The sequence below is a fragment of the Phoenix dactylifera genome, chromosome 4 (genome assembly GCF_051530095.1).
Source record: "Phoenix dactylifera cultivar Ajwa chromosome 4, Ajwa_hap1_PhDact_Kaust_v1.1, whole genome shotgun sequence".
In the NCBI taxonomy this organism is placed as follows: domain Eukaryota; kingdom Viridiplantae; phylum Streptophyta; class Magnoliopsida; order Arecales; family Arecaceae; genus Phoenix; species Phoenix dactylifera.
Genome location: NC_143193.1, coordinates 39,052,933 through 39,066,103, shown reverse-complemented (window position 1 = coordinate 39,066,103; position 13,171 = coordinate 39,052,933). Strand labels below are relative to the sequence as shown.

At 49.9% G+C, this 13,171-nt stretch overlaps 29 non-coding genes and 7 pseudogenes across 29 annotated transcripts; all 36 read left to right on the top strand.

The window, feature by feature from the left end:
* Positions 1–230: 230 nt before the first annotated feature.
* LOC149767190 (5S ribosomal RNA) lies at positions 231–349 on the top strand. The gene has a single exon (XR_016404899.1). It is a non-coding gene; the product is annotated as a 5S ribosomal RNA (ribosomal RNA).
* A 247-nt stretch (positions 350–596) lies between these two features.
* On the top strand, positions 597–714 carry LOC149767189 (5S ribosomal RNA; annotated as a pseudogene).
* A 246-nt stretch (positions 715–960) lies between these two features.
* LOC149767188 (5S ribosomal RNA) lies at positions 961–1,079 on the top strand. The gene has a single exon (XR_016404140.1). It is a non-coding gene; the product is annotated as a 5S ribosomal RNA (ribosomal RNA).
* Positions 1,080–1,326: 247 nt separating this feature from the next.
* On the top strand, positions 1,327–1,445 carry LOC149767187 (5S ribosomal RNA). The gene has a single exon (XR_016400753.1). It is a non-coding gene; the product is annotated as a 5S ribosomal RNA (ribosomal RNA).
* A 247-nt stretch (positions 1,446–1,692) lies between these two features.
* LOC149767186 (5S ribosomal RNA) lies at positions 1,693–1,811 on the top strand. The gene has a single exon (XR_016402920.1). It is a non-coding gene; the product is annotated as a 5S ribosomal RNA (ribosomal RNA).
* Positions 1,812–2,058: 247 nt separating this feature from the next.
* Positions 2,059–2,177, top strand: LOC149767185 (5S ribosomal RNA). Its single transcript, XR_016403586.1, has one exon. It is a non-coding gene; the product is annotated as a 5S ribosomal RNA (ribosomal RNA).
* Positions 2,178–2,424: 247 nt separating this feature from the next.
* On the top strand, positions 2,425–2,542 carry LOC149767184 (5S ribosomal RNA; annotated as a pseudogene).
* A 246-nt stretch (positions 2,543–2,788) lies between these two features.
* Positions 2,789–2,907, top strand: LOC149767183 (5S ribosomal RNA). Its single transcript, XR_016407599.1, has one exon. It is a non-coding gene; the product is annotated as a 5S ribosomal RNA (ribosomal RNA).
* Positions 2,908–3,154: 247 nt separating this feature from the next.
* On the top strand, positions 3,155–3,273 carry LOC149767182 (5S ribosomal RNA). Its single transcript, XR_016404897.1, has one exon. It is a non-coding gene; the product is annotated as a 5S ribosomal RNA (ribosomal RNA).
* A 247-nt stretch (positions 3,274–3,520) lies between these two features.
* LOC149767181 (5S ribosomal RNA) lies at positions 3,521–3,638 on the top strand (annotated as a pseudogene).
* Positions 3,639–3,884: 246 nt separating this feature from the next.
* Positions 3,885–4,003, top strand: LOC149767180 (5S ribosomal RNA). The gene has a single exon (XR_016404139.1). It is a non-coding gene; the product is annotated as a 5S ribosomal RNA (ribosomal RNA).
* Positions 4,004–4,250: 247 nt separating this feature from the next.
* LOC149767179 (5S ribosomal RNA) lies at positions 4,251–4,369 on the top strand. Its single transcript, XR_016400752.1, has one exon. It is a non-coding gene; the product is annotated as a 5S ribosomal RNA (ribosomal RNA).
* A 247-nt stretch (positions 4,370–4,616) lies between these two features.
* Positions 4,617–4,735, top strand: LOC149767178 (5S ribosomal RNA). The gene has a single exon (XR_016402919.1). It is a non-coding gene; the product is annotated as a 5S ribosomal RNA (ribosomal RNA).
* Positions 4,736–4,982: 247 nt separating this feature from the next.
* On the top strand, positions 4,983–5,101 carry LOC149767177 (5S ribosomal RNA). Its single transcript, XR_016403585.1, has one exon. It is a non-coding gene; the product is annotated as a 5S ribosomal RNA (ribosomal RNA).
* A 247-nt stretch (positions 5,102–5,348) lies between these two features.
* Positions 5,349–5,466, top strand: LOC149767176 (5S ribosomal RNA; annotated as a pseudogene).
* A 246-nt stretch (positions 5,467–5,712) lies between these two features.
* On the top strand, positions 5,713–5,831 carry LOC149767175 (5S ribosomal RNA). The gene has a single exon (XR_016407598.1). It is a non-coding gene; the product is annotated as a 5S ribosomal RNA (ribosomal RNA).
* A 247-nt stretch (positions 5,832–6,078) lies between these two features.
* On the top strand, positions 6,079–6,197 carry LOC149767174 (5S ribosomal RNA). Its single transcript, XR_016401894.1, has one exon. It is a non-coding gene; the product is annotated as a 5S ribosomal RNA (ribosomal RNA).
* Positions 6,198–6,444: 247 nt separating this feature from the next.
* Positions 6,445–6,563, top strand: LOC149767173 (5S ribosomal RNA). Its single transcript, XR_016402630.1, has one exon. It is a non-coding gene; the product is annotated as a 5S ribosomal RNA (ribosomal RNA).
* Positions 6,564–6,806: 243 nt separating this feature from the next.
* On the top strand, positions 6,807–6,925 carry LOC149767172 (5S ribosomal RNA). Its single transcript, XR_016401893.1, has one exon. It is a non-coding gene; the product is annotated as a 5S ribosomal RNA (ribosomal RNA).
* Positions 6,926–7,172: 247 nt separating this feature from the next.
* On the top strand, positions 7,173–7,291 carry LOC149767171 (5S ribosomal RNA). Its single transcript, XR_016401892.1, has one exon. It is a non-coding gene; the product is annotated as a 5S ribosomal RNA (ribosomal RNA).
* A 247-nt stretch (positions 7,292–7,538) lies between these two features.
* On the top strand, positions 7,539–7,657 carry LOC149767170 (5S ribosomal RNA). The gene has a single exon (XR_016411642.1). It is a non-coding gene; the product is annotated as a 5S ribosomal RNA (ribosomal RNA).
* Positions 7,658–7,900: 243 nt separating this feature from the next.
* On the top strand, positions 7,901–8,019 carry LOC149767169 (5S ribosomal RNA). The gene has a single exon (XR_016401116.1). It is a non-coding gene; the product is annotated as a 5S ribosomal RNA (ribosomal RNA).
* Positions 8,020–8,266: 247 nt separating this feature from the next.
* On the top strand, positions 8,267–8,384 carry LOC149767168 (5S ribosomal RNA; annotated as a pseudogene).
* A 246-nt stretch (positions 8,385–8,630) lies between these two features.
* On the top strand, positions 8,631–8,749 carry LOC149767167 (5S ribosomal RNA). Its single transcript, XR_016407597.1, has one exon. It is a non-coding gene; the product is annotated as a 5S ribosomal RNA (ribosomal RNA).
* Positions 8,750–8,996: 247 nt separating this feature from the next.
* Positions 8,997–9,115, top strand: LOC149767166 (5S ribosomal RNA). Its single transcript, XR_016405323.1, has one exon. It is a non-coding gene; the product is annotated as a 5S ribosomal RNA (ribosomal RNA).
* Positions 9,116–9,362: 247 nt separating this feature from the next.
* Positions 9,363–9,481, top strand: LOC149767165 (5S ribosomal RNA). Its single transcript, XR_016411641.1, has one exon. It is a non-coding gene; the product is annotated as a 5S ribosomal RNA (ribosomal RNA).
* Positions 9,482–9,724: 243 nt separating this feature from the next.
* LOC149767164 (5S ribosomal RNA) lies at positions 9,725–9,843 on the top strand. The gene has a single exon (XR_016404137.1). It is a non-coding gene; the product is annotated as a 5S ribosomal RNA (ribosomal RNA).
* Positions 9,844–10,090: 247 nt separating this feature from the next.
* On the top strand, positions 10,091–10,209 carry LOC149767163 (5S ribosomal RNA). The gene has a single exon (XR_016400751.1). It is a non-coding gene; the product is annotated as a 5S ribosomal RNA (ribosomal RNA).
* A 247-nt stretch (positions 10,210–10,456) lies between these two features.
* Positions 10,457–10,575, top strand: LOC149767162 (5S ribosomal RNA). The gene has a single exon (XR_016402670.1). It is a non-coding gene; the product is annotated as a 5S ribosomal RNA (ribosomal RNA).
* A 247-nt stretch (positions 10,576–10,822) lies between these two features.
* LOC149767161 (5S ribosomal RNA) lies at positions 10,823–10,940 on the top strand (annotated as a pseudogene).
* A 246-nt stretch (positions 10,941–11,186) lies between these two features.
* LOC149767160 (5S ribosomal RNA) lies at positions 11,187–11,305 on the top strand. The gene has a single exon (XR_016404136.1). It is a non-coding gene; the product is annotated as a 5S ribosomal RNA (ribosomal RNA).
* Positions 11,306–11,552: 247 nt separating this feature from the next.
* On the top strand, positions 11,553–11,671 carry LOC149767159 (5S ribosomal RNA). Its single transcript, XR_016400750.1, has one exon. It is a non-coding gene; the product is annotated as a 5S ribosomal RNA (ribosomal RNA).
* Positions 11,672–11,918: 247 nt separating this feature from the next.
* Positions 11,919–12,037, top strand: LOC149767158 (5S ribosomal RNA). Its single transcript, XR_016402918.1, has one exon. It is a non-coding gene; the product is annotated as a 5S ribosomal RNA (ribosomal RNA).
* Positions 12,038–12,284: 247 nt separating this feature from the next.
* Positions 12,285–12,403, top strand: LOC149767157 (5S ribosomal RNA). The gene has a single exon (XR_016403584.1). It is a non-coding gene; the product is annotated as a 5S ribosomal RNA (ribosomal RNA).
* Positions 12,404–12,650: 247 nt separating this feature from the next.
* Positions 12,651–12,768, top strand: LOC149767156 (5S ribosomal RNA; annotated as a pseudogene).
* Positions 12,769–13,014: 246 nt separating this feature from the next.
* LOC149767155 (5S ribosomal RNA) lies at positions 13,015–13,133 on the top strand. The gene has a single exon (XR_016407596.1). It is a non-coding gene; the product is annotated as a 5S ribosomal RNA (ribosomal RNA).
* The last annotated feature ends 38 nt before the right edge of the window (positions 13,134–13,171 follow it).

Sequence of the window (13,171 nt, the reverse complement as noted above, 5' to 3'; positions counted from 1 at the left end):
TTTTTTATTTTTTGATAATATTTATTTTTAATTTTTCGGCTTTTGGCTTTTCTTCTTCGGATAATTTTTTTCCCCCGAAAATAAACTGAGTCCGGAGACTGGCGGTGCCATGCCGCATAGCGGGACCAGCGCGTTGAATCCTACGCCAGAACGGCCCCGGCGGCGCGAATGTCTCGGGCCGTCGAGGTCTGCTGCTTTGTCATAAAAGGTAGTTTCGAAGGGCATGTCATGCGTGCGATCATACCAGCACTAATGTACCGGATCCCATCAGAACTCCGCAGTTAAGCGTGCTTGGGCGAGAGTAGTACTAGGATGGGTGACCCCCTGGGAAGTCCTCGTGTTGCACCCCTTTTATTTTTTGCCCCCTTTTTTATTTTTTGATAATATTTATTTTTAATTTTTCGGCTTTTGAGTTTTCTTCTTCGGATAATTTTTTTCCCCCGAAAATAAACTGAGTCCGGAGACTGGCGGTGCCATGCCGCATAGCGGGACCAGCGCGTTGAATCCTACGCCAGAACGGCCCCGGCGGCGCGAATGTCTCGGGCCGTCGAGGTCTGCTGCTTTGTCATAAAGGGGAGTTTCGAAGGGCATGTCATGGTTGCGATCATACCAGCACTAATGCACCGGATCCCATCAGAACTCCGCAGTTAAGCATGCTTGGGCGAGAGTAGTACTAGGATGGGTGACCCCTGGAAAGTCCTCGTGTTGCACCTCTTTTATTTTTTGCCCGCTTTTTTATTTTTTGATAATATTTATTTTTAATTCTTCGGCTTTTGGCTTTTCCTCTTCGGATAATTTTTTTCCCCGAAAATAAACTGAGTCCGGAGACTGGCGGTGCCATGCCGCATAGTGGGACCCGCGCGTTGAATCATATGCCAGAACGGCCCCGGCGGCGCGAATGTCTCGGGTCGTCGAGGTCTGCTGCTTTGTCATAAAAGGGAGTTTCGAAGGGCATGTCATGGGTGCGATCATACCAGCACTAATGCACCGGATCCCATCAGAACTCCGCAGTTAAGCGTGCTTGGGCGAGAGTACTACTAGGATGGGTGACCCCCTGGGAAGTCCTCGTGTTGCACCCCTTTTATTTTTTGCCCGCTTTTTTATTTTTTGATAATATTTATTTTTAATTTTTCGGCTTGTGGCTTTTCTTCTTCGGATAATTTTTTTCCCCCGAAAATAAACTGAGTCCGGAGACTGGCGGTGCCATGCCGCATAGCGTGTCCAGCGCGTTGAATCCTACGCCAGAACGGCCCCGGCGGCGCGAATGTCTCGGGCCGTCGAGGTCTGCTGCTTTGTCATAAAAGGGAGTTTCGATGGGCATGTCATGGGTGCGATCATACCAGCACTAAGGCACCGGATCCCATCAGAACTCCGTAGTTAAGCGTGCTTGGGCGAGAGTAGTACTAGGATGGGTGACCCCCTGGGAAGTCCTCGTGTTGCACCCCTTTTATTTTTTGCCCGCTTTTTTATTTTTTGATAATATTTATTTTTAATTTTTTGGCTTTTGGCTTTTCCTCTTCGGATAATTTTTTTCCCCCGAAAATAAACTGAGTCCGGAGACTGGCGGTGCCATGCCGCATAGCGGGAGCAGCGCGTTGAATCCTACGCCAGAACGGCCCCGGCGGCGCGAATGTCTCGGGCCGTCGAGGTCTGCTGCTTTGTCATAAAAGGGAGTTTCGAAGGGCATATCATGGGTGCGATCATACCAGCACTAATGCACCGGATCCCATCAGAACTCCGCAGTTAAGCGGGCTTGGGCGAGAGTAGTACTAGGATGGGTGACCCCCTGGGAAGTCCTCGTGTTGCACCCCATTTATTTTTTGCCCGGTTTTTTATTTTTTCATAATATTTATTTTTAATTTTTCGGCTTTTGGCTTTTCCTCTTCGGATAATTTTTTTTCCCCGAAAATAAACTGAGTCCGGAGACTGGCGGTGCCATGCCGCATAGCGGGACCAGCGCGTTGAATCCTACGCCAGAACGGCCCCGGCGGCGCGAATGTCTCGGGCCGTCGAGGTCTGCTGCTTTGTCATAAAAGGTAGTTTCGAAGGGCATGTCATGCGTGCGATCATACCAGCACTAATGCACCGGATCCCATCAGAACTCCGCAGTTAAGCGTGCTTGGGCGAGAGTAGTACTAGGATGGGTGACCCCCTGGGAAGTACTCGTGTTGCACCCCTTTTATTTTTTGCCCCCTTTTTTATTTTTTGATAATATTTATTTTTAATTTTTCGGCTTTTGAGTTTTCTTCTTCGGATAATTTTTTTCCCCCGAAAATAAACTGAGTCCGGAGACTGGCGGTGCCATGCCGCATAGCGGGACCAGCGCGTTGAATCCTACGCCAGAACGGCCCCGGCGGCGCGAATGTCTCGGGCCGTCGAGGTCTGCTGCTTTGTCATAAAGGGGAGTTTCGAAGGGCATGTCATGGTTGCGATCATACCAGCACTAATGCACCGGATCCCATCAGAACTCCGCAGTTAAGCATGCTTGGGCGAGAGTAGTACTAGGATGGGTGACCCCTGGGAAGTCCTCGTGTTGCACCTCTTTTATTTTTTGCCCGCTTTTTTATTTTTTGATAATATTTATTTTTAATTCTTCGGCTTTTGGCTTTTCCTCTTCGGATAATTTTTTTCCCCGAAAATAAACTGAGTCCGGAGACTGGCGGTGCCATGCCGCATAGTGGGACCCGCGCGTTGAATCCTATGCCAGAACGGCCCCGGCGGCGCGAATGTCTCGGGCCGTCGAGGTCTGCTGCTTTGTCATAAAAGGGAGTTTCGAAGGGCATGTCATGGGTGCGATCATACCAGCACTAATGCACCGGATCCCATCAGAACTCCGCAGTTAAGCGTGCTTGGGCGAGAGTACTGCTAGGATGGGTGACCCCCTGGGAAGTCCTCGTGTTGCACCCCTTTTATTTTTTGCCCGCTTTTTTATTTTTTGATAATATTTATTTTTAATTTTTCGGCTTTTGGCTTTTCTTCTTCGGATAATTTTTTTCCCCCGAAAATAAACTGAGTCCGGAGACTGGCGGTGCCATGCCGCATAGCGGGACCAGCGCGTTGAATCCTACGCCAGAACGGCCCCGGCGGCGCGAATGTCTCGGGCCGTCGAGGTCTGCTGCTTTGTCATAAAAGGTAGTTTCGAAGGGCATGTCATGCGTGCGATCATACCAGCACTAATGTACCGGATCCCATCAGAACTCCGCAGTTAAGCGTGCTTGGGCGAGAGTAGTACTAGGATGGGTGACCCCCTGGGAAGTCCTCGTGTTGCACCCCTTTTATTTTTTGCCCCCTTTTTTATTTTTTGATAATATTTATTTTTAATTTTTCGGCTTTTGAGTTTTCTTCTTCGGATAATTTTTTTCCCCCGAAAATAAACTGAGTCCGGAGACTGGCGGTGCCATGCCGCATAGCGGGACCAGCGCGTTGAATCCTACGCCAGAACGGCCCCGGCGGCGCGAATGTCTCGGGCCGTCGAGGTCTGCTGCTTTGTCATAAAGGGGAGTTTCGAAGGGCATGTCATGGTTGCGATCATACCAGCACTAATGCACCGGATCCCATCAGAACTCCGCAGTTAAGCATGCTTGGGCGAGAGTAGTACTAGGATGGGTGACCCCTGGAAAGTCCTCGTGTTGCACCTCTTTTATTTTTTGCCCGCTTTTTTATTTTTTGATAATATTTATTTTTAATTCTTCGGCTTTTGGCTTTTCCTCTTCGGATAATTTTTTTCCCCGAAAATAAACTGAGTCCGGAGACTGGCGGTGCCATGCCGCATAGTGGGACCCGCGCGTTGAATCATATGCCAGAACGGCCCCGGCGGCGCGAATGTCTCGGGTCGTCGAGGTCTGCTGCTTTGTCATAAAAGGGAGTTTCGAAGGGCATGTCATGGGTGCGATCATACCAGCACTAATGCACCGGATCCCATCAGAACTCCGCAGTTAAGCGTGCTTGGGCGAGAGTACTACTAGGATGGGTGACCCCCTGGGAAGTCCTCGTGTTGCACCCCTTTTATTTTTTGCCCGCTTTTTTATTTTTTGATAATATTTATTTTTAATTTTTCGGCTTGTGGCTTTTCTTCTTCGGATAATTTTTTTCCCCCGAAAATAAACTGAGTCCGGAGACTGGCGGTGCCATGCCGCATAGCGTGTCCAGCGCGTTGAATCCTACGCCAGAACGGCCCCGGCGGCGCGAATGTCTCGGGCCGTCGAGGTCTGCTGCTTTGTCATAAAAGGGAGTTTCGATGGGCATGTCATGGGTGCGATCATACCAGCACTAAGGCACCGGATCCCATCAGAACTCCGTAGTTAAGCGTGCTTGGGCGAGAGTAGTACTAGGATGGGTGACCCCCTGGGAAGTCCTCGTGTTGCACCCCTTTTATTTTTTGCCCGCTTTTTTATTTTTTGATAATATTTATTTTTAATTTTTTGGCTTTTGGCTTTTCCTCTTCGGATAATTTTTTTCCCCCGAAAATAAACTGAGTCCGGAGACTGGCGGTGCCATGCCGCATAGCGGGAGCAGCGCGTTGAATCCTACGCCAGAACGGCCCCGGCGGCGCGAATGTCTCGGGCCGTCGAGGTCTGCTGCTTTGTCATAAAAGGGAGTTTCGAAGGGCATATCATGGGTGCGATCATACCAGCACTAATGCACCGGATCCCATCAGAACTCCGCAGTTAAGCGGGCTTGGGCGAGAGTAGTACTAGGATGGGTGACCCCCTGGGAAGTCCTCGTGTTGCACCCCATTTATTTTTTGCCCGGTTTTTTATTTTTTCATAATATTTATTTTTAATTTTTCGGCTTTTGGCTTTTCCTCTTCGGATAATTTTTTTTCCCCGAAAATAAACTGAGTCCGGAGACTGGCGGTGCCATGCCGCATAGCGGGACCAGCGCGTTGAATCCTACGCCAGAACGGCCCCGGCGGCGCGAATGTCTCGGGCCGTCGAGGTCTGCTGCTTTGTCATAAAAGGTAGTTTCGAAGGGCATGTCATGCGTGCGATCATACCAGCACTAATGCACCGGATCCCATCAGAACTCCGCAGTTAAGCGTGCTTGGGCGAGAGTAGTACTAGGATGGGTGACCCCCTGGGAAGTACTCGTGTTGCACCCCTTTTATTTTTTGCCCCCTTTTTTATTTTTTGATAATATTTATTTTTAATTTTTCGGCTTTTGAGTTTTCTTCTTCGGATAATTTTTTTCCCCCGAAAATAAACTGAGTCCGGAGACTGGCGGTGCCATGCCGCATAGCGGGACCAGCGCGTTGAATCCTACGCCAGAACGGCCCCGGCGGCGCGAATGTCTCGGGCCGTCGAGGTCTGCTGCTTTGTCATAAAGGGGAGTTTCGAAGGGCATGTCATGGTTGCGATCATACCAGCACTAATGCACCGGATCCCATCAGAACTCCGCAGTTAAGCATGCTTGGGCGAGAGTAGTACTAGGATGGGTGACCCCTGGGAAGTCCTCGTGTTGCACCTCTTTTATTTTTTGCCCGCTTTTTTATTTTTTGATAATATTTATTTTTAATTCTTCGGCTTTTGGCTTTTCCTCTTCGGATAATTTTTTTCCCCGAAAATAAACTGAGTCCGGAGACTGGCGGTGCCATGCCGCATAGTGGGACCCGCGCGTTGAATCCTATGCCAGAACGGCCCCGGCGGCGCGAATGTCTCGGGCCGTCGAGGTCTGCTGCTTTGTCATAAAAGGGAGTTTCGAAGGGCATGTCATGGGTGCGATCATACCAGCACTAATGCACCGGATCCCATCAGAACTCCGCAGTTAAGCGTGCTTGGGCGAGAGTACTGCTAGGATGGGTGACCCCCTGGGAAGTCCTCGTGTTGCACCCCTTTTATTTTTTGCCCGCTTTTTTATTTTTTGATAATATTTATTTTTAATTTTTCGGCTTTTGGCTTTTCTTCTTCGGATAATTTTTTTCCCCCGAAAATAAACTGAGTCCGGAGACTGGCGGTGCCATGCCGCATAGCGTGACCAGCGCGTTGAATCCTACGCCAGAACGGCCCCGGCGGCGCGAATGTCTCGGGCCGTCGAGGTCTGCTGCTTTGTCATAAAAGGGAGTTTCGATGGGCATGTCATGGGTGCGATCATACCAGCACTAAGGCACCGGATCCCATCAGAACTCCGTAGTTAAGCGTGCATGGGCGAGAGTAGTACTAGGATGGGTGACCCCCTGGGAAGTCCTCGTGTTGCACCCCTTTTATTTTTTGCCCGTTTTTTTATTTTTTGATAATATTTATTTTTAATTTTTCGGCTTTTGGCTTTTCCTCTTCGGATAATTTTTTTCCCCCGAAAATAAACTGAGTCCGGAGACTGGCGGTGCTATGCCGCATAGCGGGACCAGCGCGTTGAATCCTACGCCAGAACGGCCCCGGCGGCGCGAATGTCTCGGGCCGTCGAGGTCTGCTGCTTTGTCATAAAAGGGAGTTTCGATGGGCATGTCATGGGTGCGATCATACCAGCACTAATGCACCGGATCCCATCAGAACTCCGCAGTTAAGCGTACTTGGGCGAGAGTAGTACTAGGATGGGTGACCCCCTGGGAAGTCCTCGTGTTGCACCCCTTTTATTTTTTGCCCGCTTTTTTATTTTTAATATTTATTTTTAATTTTTCGGCTTTTGGCTTTTCCTCTTCGGATAATTTTTTTCCCCCGAAAATAAACTGAGTCCGGAGACTGGCGGTGCCATGCCGCATAGCGTGACCAGCGCATTGAATCCTACGCCAGAACGGCCCCGGCGGCGCGAATGTCTCGGGCCGTCGAGGTCTGCTGCTTTGTCATAAAAGGGAGTTTCGATGGGCATGTCATGGGTGCGATCATACCAGCACTAAGGCACCGGATCCCATCAGAACTCCGTAGTTAAGCGTGCATGGGCGAGAGTAGTACTAGGATGGGTGACCCCCTGGGAAGTCCTCGTGTTGCACCCCTTTTATTTTTTGCCCGCTTTTTTATTTTTTGATAATATTTATTTTTAATTTTTCGGCTTTTGGCTTTTCCTCTTCGGATAATTTTTTTCCCCCGAAAATAAACTGAGTCCGGAGACTGGCGGTGCCATGCCGCATAGCGTGACCAGCGCATTGAATCCTACGCCAGAACGGCCCCGGCGGCGCGAATGTCTCGGGCCGTCGAGGTCTGCTGCTTTGTCATAAAAGGGAGTTTCGATGGGCATGTCATGGGTGCGATCATACCAGCACTAAGGCACCGGATCCCATCAGAACTCCGTAGTTAAGCGTGCATGGGCGAGAGTAGTACTAGGATGGGTGACCCCCTGGGAAGTCCTCGTGTTGCACCCCTTTTATTTTTTGCCCGCTTTTTTATTTTTTGATAATATTTATTTTTAATTTTTCGGCTTTTGGCTTTTCCTCTTCGGATAATTTTTTTCCCCCGAAAATAAACTGAGTCCGGAGACTGGCGGTGCTATGCCGCATAGCGGGACCAGCGCGTTGAATCCTACGCCAGAACGGCCCCGGCGGCGCGAATGTCTCGGGCCGTCGAGGTCTGCTGCTTTGTCATAAAAGGGAGTTTCGATGGGCATGTCATGGGTGCGATCATACCAGCACTAATGCACCGGATCCCATCAGAACTCCGCAGTTAAGCGTGCTTGGGCGAGAGTAGTACTAGGATGGGTGACCCCCTGGGAAGTCCTCGTGTTGCACCCCTTTTATTTTTTGCCCGCTTTTTTATTTTTAATATTTATTTTTAATTTTTCGGCTTTTGGCTTTTCCTCTTCGGATAATTTTTTTCCCCCGAAAATAAACTGAGTCCGGAGACTGGCGGTGCCATGCCGCATAGCGGGACCAGCGCGTTGAATCCTACGCCAGAACGGCCCCGGCGGCGCGAATGTCTCAGGCCGTCGAGGTCTGCTGCTTTGTCATAAAAGGGAGTTTCGATGGGCGAGTCATGGGTGCGATCATACCAGCACTAATGCACCGGATCCCATCAGAACTCCGCAGTTAAGCGTGTTTGGGCGAGAGTAGTACTAGGATGGGTGACCCCCTGGGAAGTCCTCGTGTTGCACCCCTTTTATTTTTTGCCCGTTTTTTTATTTTTCGATAATATTTATTTTTAATTTTTCGGCTTTTGGCTTTTTCTCTTCGGATAATTTTTTTCCCCCGAAAATAAACTGAGTCCGGAGACTGGCGGTGCCATGCCGCATAGCGGGACCAGCGCGTTGAATCCTACGCCAGAACGGCCCCGGCGGCGCGAATGTCTCGGGCCGTCGAGGTCTGCTGCTTTGTCATAAAGGGGAGTTTCGAAGGGCATGTCATGGTTGCGATCATACCAGCACTAATGCACCGGATCCCATCAGAACTCCGCAGTTAAGCATGCTTGGGCGAGAGTAGTACTAGGATGGGTGACCCCTGGGAAGTCCTCGTGTTGCACCTCTTTTATTTTTTGCCCGCTTTTTTATTTTTTGATAATATTTATTTTTAATTCTTCGGCTTTTGGCTTTTCCTCTTCGGATAATTTTTTTCCCCGAAAATAAACTGAGTCCGGAGACTGGCGGTGCCATGCCGCATAGTGGGACCCGCGCGTTGAATCCTATGCCAGAACGGCCCCGGCGGCGCGAATGTCTCGGGCCGTCGAGGTCTGCTGCTTTGTCATAAAAGGGAGTTTCGAAGGGCATGTCATGGGTGCGATCATACCAGCACTAATGCACCGGATCCCATCAGAACTCCGCAGTTAAGCGTGCTTGGGCGAGAGTACTGCTAGGATGGGTGACCCCCTGGGAAGTCCTCGTGTTGCACCCCTTTTATTTTTTGCCCGCTTTTTTATTTTTTGATAATATTTATTTTTAATTTTTCAGCTTTTGGCTTTTCTTCTTCGGATAATTTTTTTCCCCCGAAAATAAACTGAGTCCGGAGACTGGCGGTGCCATGCCGCATAGCGTGACCAGCGCGTTGAATCCTACGCCAGAACGGCCCCGGCGGCGCGAATGTCTCGGGCCGTCGAGGTCTGCTGCTTTGTCATAAAAGGGAGTTTCGATGGGCATGTCATGGGTGCGATTATGCCAGCACTAAGGCACCGGATCCCATCAGAACTCCGTAGTTAAGCGTGCATGGGCGAGAGTAGTACTAGGATGGGTGACCCCCTGGGAAGTCCTCGTGTTGCACCCCTTTTATTTTTTGCCCGCTTTTTTATTTTTTGATAATATTTATTTTTAATTTTTCGGCTTTTGGCTTTTCCTCTTCGGATAATTTTTTTCCCCCGAAAATAAACTGAGTCCGGAGACTGGCGGTGCTATGCCGCATAGCGGGACCAGCGCGTTGAATCCTACGCCAGAACGGCCCCGGCGGCGCGAATGTCTCGGGCCGTCGAGGTCTGCTGCTTTGTCATAAAAGGGAGTTTCGATGGGCATGTCATGGGTGCGATCATACCAGCACTAATGCACCGGATCCCATCAGAACTCCGCAGTTAAGCGTGCTTGGGCGAGAGTAGTACTAGGATGGGTGACCCCCTGGGAAGTCCTCGTGTTGCACCCCTTTTATTTTTTGCCCGCTTTTTTATTTTTAATATTTATTTTTAATTTTTCGGCTTTTGGCTTTTCCTCTTCGGATAATTTTTTTCCCCCGAAAATAAACTGAGTCCGGAGACTGGCGGTGCCATGCCGCATAGCGGGACCAGCGCGTTGAATCCTACGCCAGAACGGCCCCGGCGGCGCGAATGTCTCGGGCCGTCGAGGTCTGCTGCTTTGTCATAAAAGGGAGTTTCGAAGGGCATGTCATGGGTGCGATCATACCAGCACTAATGCACCGGATCCCATCAGAACTCCGCAGTTAAGCGTGCTTGGGCGAGAGTACTACTAGGATGGGTGACCCCCTGGGAAGTCCTCGTGTTGCACCCCTTTTATTTTTTGCCCGCTTTTTTATTTTTTGATAATATTTATTTTTAATTTTTTGGCTTTTGGCTTTTCTTCTTCGGATAATTTTTTTCCCCCGAAAATAAACTGAGTCCGGAGACTGGCGGTGCCATGCCGCATAGCGTGACCAGCGCGTTGAATCCTACGCCAGAACGGCCCCGGCGGCGCGAATGTCTCGGGCCGTCGAGGTCTGCTGCTTTGTCATAAAAGGGAGTTTTGATGGGCATGTCATGGGTGCGATCATACCAGCACTAAGGCACCGGATCCCATCAGAACTCCGTAGTTAAGCGTGCTTGGGCGAGAGTAGTACTAGGATGGGTGACCCCCTGGGAAGTCCTCGTGTTGCACCCCTTTTATTTTTTGCCCGCTTTTTTATTTTTTGATAATATTTATTTTTAATTTTTCGGCTTTTGGCTTTTCCTCTTCGGATAATTTTTTTTCCCCGAAAATAAACTGAGTCTGGAGACTGGCGGTGCCATGCCGCATAGCGGGACCAGCGCGTTGAATCCTACGCCAGAACGGCCCCGGCGGCGCGAATGTCTCGGGCCGTCGAGGTCTGCTGCTTTGTCATAAAAGGTAGTTTCGAAGGGCATGTCATGCGTGCGATCATACCAGCACTAATGCACCGGATCCCATCAGAACTCCGCAGTTAAGCGTGCTTGGGCGAGAGTAGTACTAGGATGGGTGACCCCCTGGGAAGTCCTCGTGTTGCACCCCTTTTATTTTTTGCCCCCTTTTTTATTTTTTGATAATATTTATTTTTAATTTTTCAGCTTTTGAGTTTTCTTCTTCGGATAATTTTTTTCCCCCGAAAATAAACTGAGTCCGGAGACTGGCGGTGCCATGCCGCATAGCGGGACCAGCGCGTTGAATCCTACGCCAGAACGGCCCCGGCTGCGCGAATGTCTCGGGCCGTCGAGGTCTGCTGCTTTGTCATAAAGGGGAGTTTCGAAGGGCATGTCATGGTTGCGATCATACCAGCACTAATGCACCGGATCCCATCAGAACTCCGCAGTTAAGCATGCTTGGGCGAGAGTAGTACTAGGATGGGTGACCCCTGGAAAGTCCTCGTGTTGCACCTCTTTTATTTTTTGCCCGCTTTTTTATTTTTTGATAATATTTATTTTTAATTCTTCGGCTTTTGGCTTTTCCTCTTCGGATAATTTTTTTCTCCGAAAATAAACTGAGTCCGGAGACTGGCGGTGCCATGCCGCATAGTGGGACCCGCGCGTTGAATCATATGCCAGAACGGCCCCGGCGGCGCGAATGTCTCGGGTCGTCGAGGTCTGCTGCTTTGTCATAAAAGGGAGTTTCGAAGGGCATGTCATGGGTGCGATCATACCAGCACTAATGCACCGGATCCCATCAGAACTCCGCAGTTAAGCGTGCTTGGGCGAGAGTACTACTAGGATGGGTGACCCCCTGGGAAGTCCTCGTGTTGCACCCCTTTTATTTTTTGCCCGCTTTTTTATTTTTTGATAATATTTATTTTTAATTTTTCGGCTTGTGGCTTTTCTTCTTCGGATAATTTTTTTCCCCCGAAAATAAACTGAGTCCGGAGACTGGCGGTGCCATGCCGCATAGCGTGTCCAGCGCGTTGAATCCTACGCCAGAACGGCCCCGGCGGCGCGAATGTCTCGGGCCGTCGAGGTCTGCTGCTTTGTCATAAAAGGGAGTTTCGATGGGCATGTCATGGGTGCGATCATACCAGCACTAAGGCACCGGATCCCATCAGAACTCCGTAGTTAAGCGTGCTTGGGCGAGAGTAGTACTAGGATGGGTGACCCCCTGGGAAGTCCTCGTGTTGCACCCCTTTTATTTTTTGCCCGCTTTTTTATTTTTTGATAATATTTATTTTTAATTTTTCGGCTTTTGGCTTTTCCTCTTCGGATAATTTTTTTCCCCCGAAAATAAACTGAGTCCGGAGACTGGCGGTGCCATGCCGCATAGCGGGAGCAGCGCGTTGAATCCTACGCCAGAACGGCCCCGGCGGCGCGAATGTCTCGGGCCGTCGAGGTCTGCTGCTTTGTCATAAAAGGGAGTTTCGAAGGGCATATCATGGGTGCGATCATACCAGCACTAATGCACCGGATCCCATCAGAACTCCGCAGTTAAGCGGGCTTGGGCGAGAGTAGTACTAGGATGGGTGACCCCCTGGGAAGTCCTCGTGTTGCACCCCATTTATTTTTTGCCCGCTTTTTTATTTTTTCATAATATTTATTTTTAATTTTTCGGCTTTTGGCTTTTCCTCTTCGGATAATTTTTTTTCCCCGAAAATAAACTGAGTCCGGAGACTGGCGGTGCCATGCCGCATAGCGGGACCAGCGCGTTGAATCCTACGCCAGAACGGCCCCGGCGGCGCGAATGTCTCGGGCCGTCGAGGTCTGCTGCTTTGTCATAAAAGGTAGTTTCGAAGGGCATGTCATGCGTGCGATCATACCAGCACTAATGCACCGGATCCCATCAGAACTCCGCAGTTAAGCGTGCTTGGGCGAGAGTAGTACTAGGATGGGTGACCCCCTGGGAAGTACTCGTGTTGCACCCCTTTTATTTTTTGCCCCCTTTTTTATTTTTTGATAATATTTATTTTTAATTTTTCGGCTTTTGAGTTTTCTTCTTCGGATAATTTTTTTCCCCCGAAAATAAACTGAGTCCGGAGACTGGCGGTGCCATGCCGCATAGCGGGACCAGCGCGTTGAATCCTACGCCAGAACGGCCCCGGCGGCGCGAATGTCTCGGGCCGTCGAGGTCTGCTGCTTTGTCATAAAGGGGAGTTTCGAAGGGCATGTCATGGTTGCGATCATACCAGCACTAATGCACCGGATCCCATCAGAACTCCGCAGTTAAGCATGCTTGGGCGAGAGTAGTACTAGGATGGGTGACCCCTGGGAAGTCCTCGTGTTGCACCTCTTTTATTTTTTGCCCGCTTTTTTATTTTTTGATAATATTTATTTTTAATTCTTCGGCTTTTGGCTTTTCCTCTTCGGATAATTTTTTTCCCCGAAAATAAACTGAGTCCGGAGACTGGCGGTGCCATGCCGCATAGTGGGACCCGCGCGTTGAATCCTATGCCAGAACGGCCCCGGCGGCGCGAATGTCTCGGGCCGTCGAGGTCTGCTGCTTTGTCATAAAAGGGAGTTTCGAAGGGCATGTCATGGGTGCGATCATACCAGCACTAATGCACCGGATCCCATCAGAACTCCGCAGTTAAGCGTGCTTGGGCGAGAGTACTGCTAGGATGGGTGACCCCCTGGGAAGTCCTCGTGTTGCACCCCTTTTATTTTTTGCCCGCTTTTTTATTTTTTGATAATAT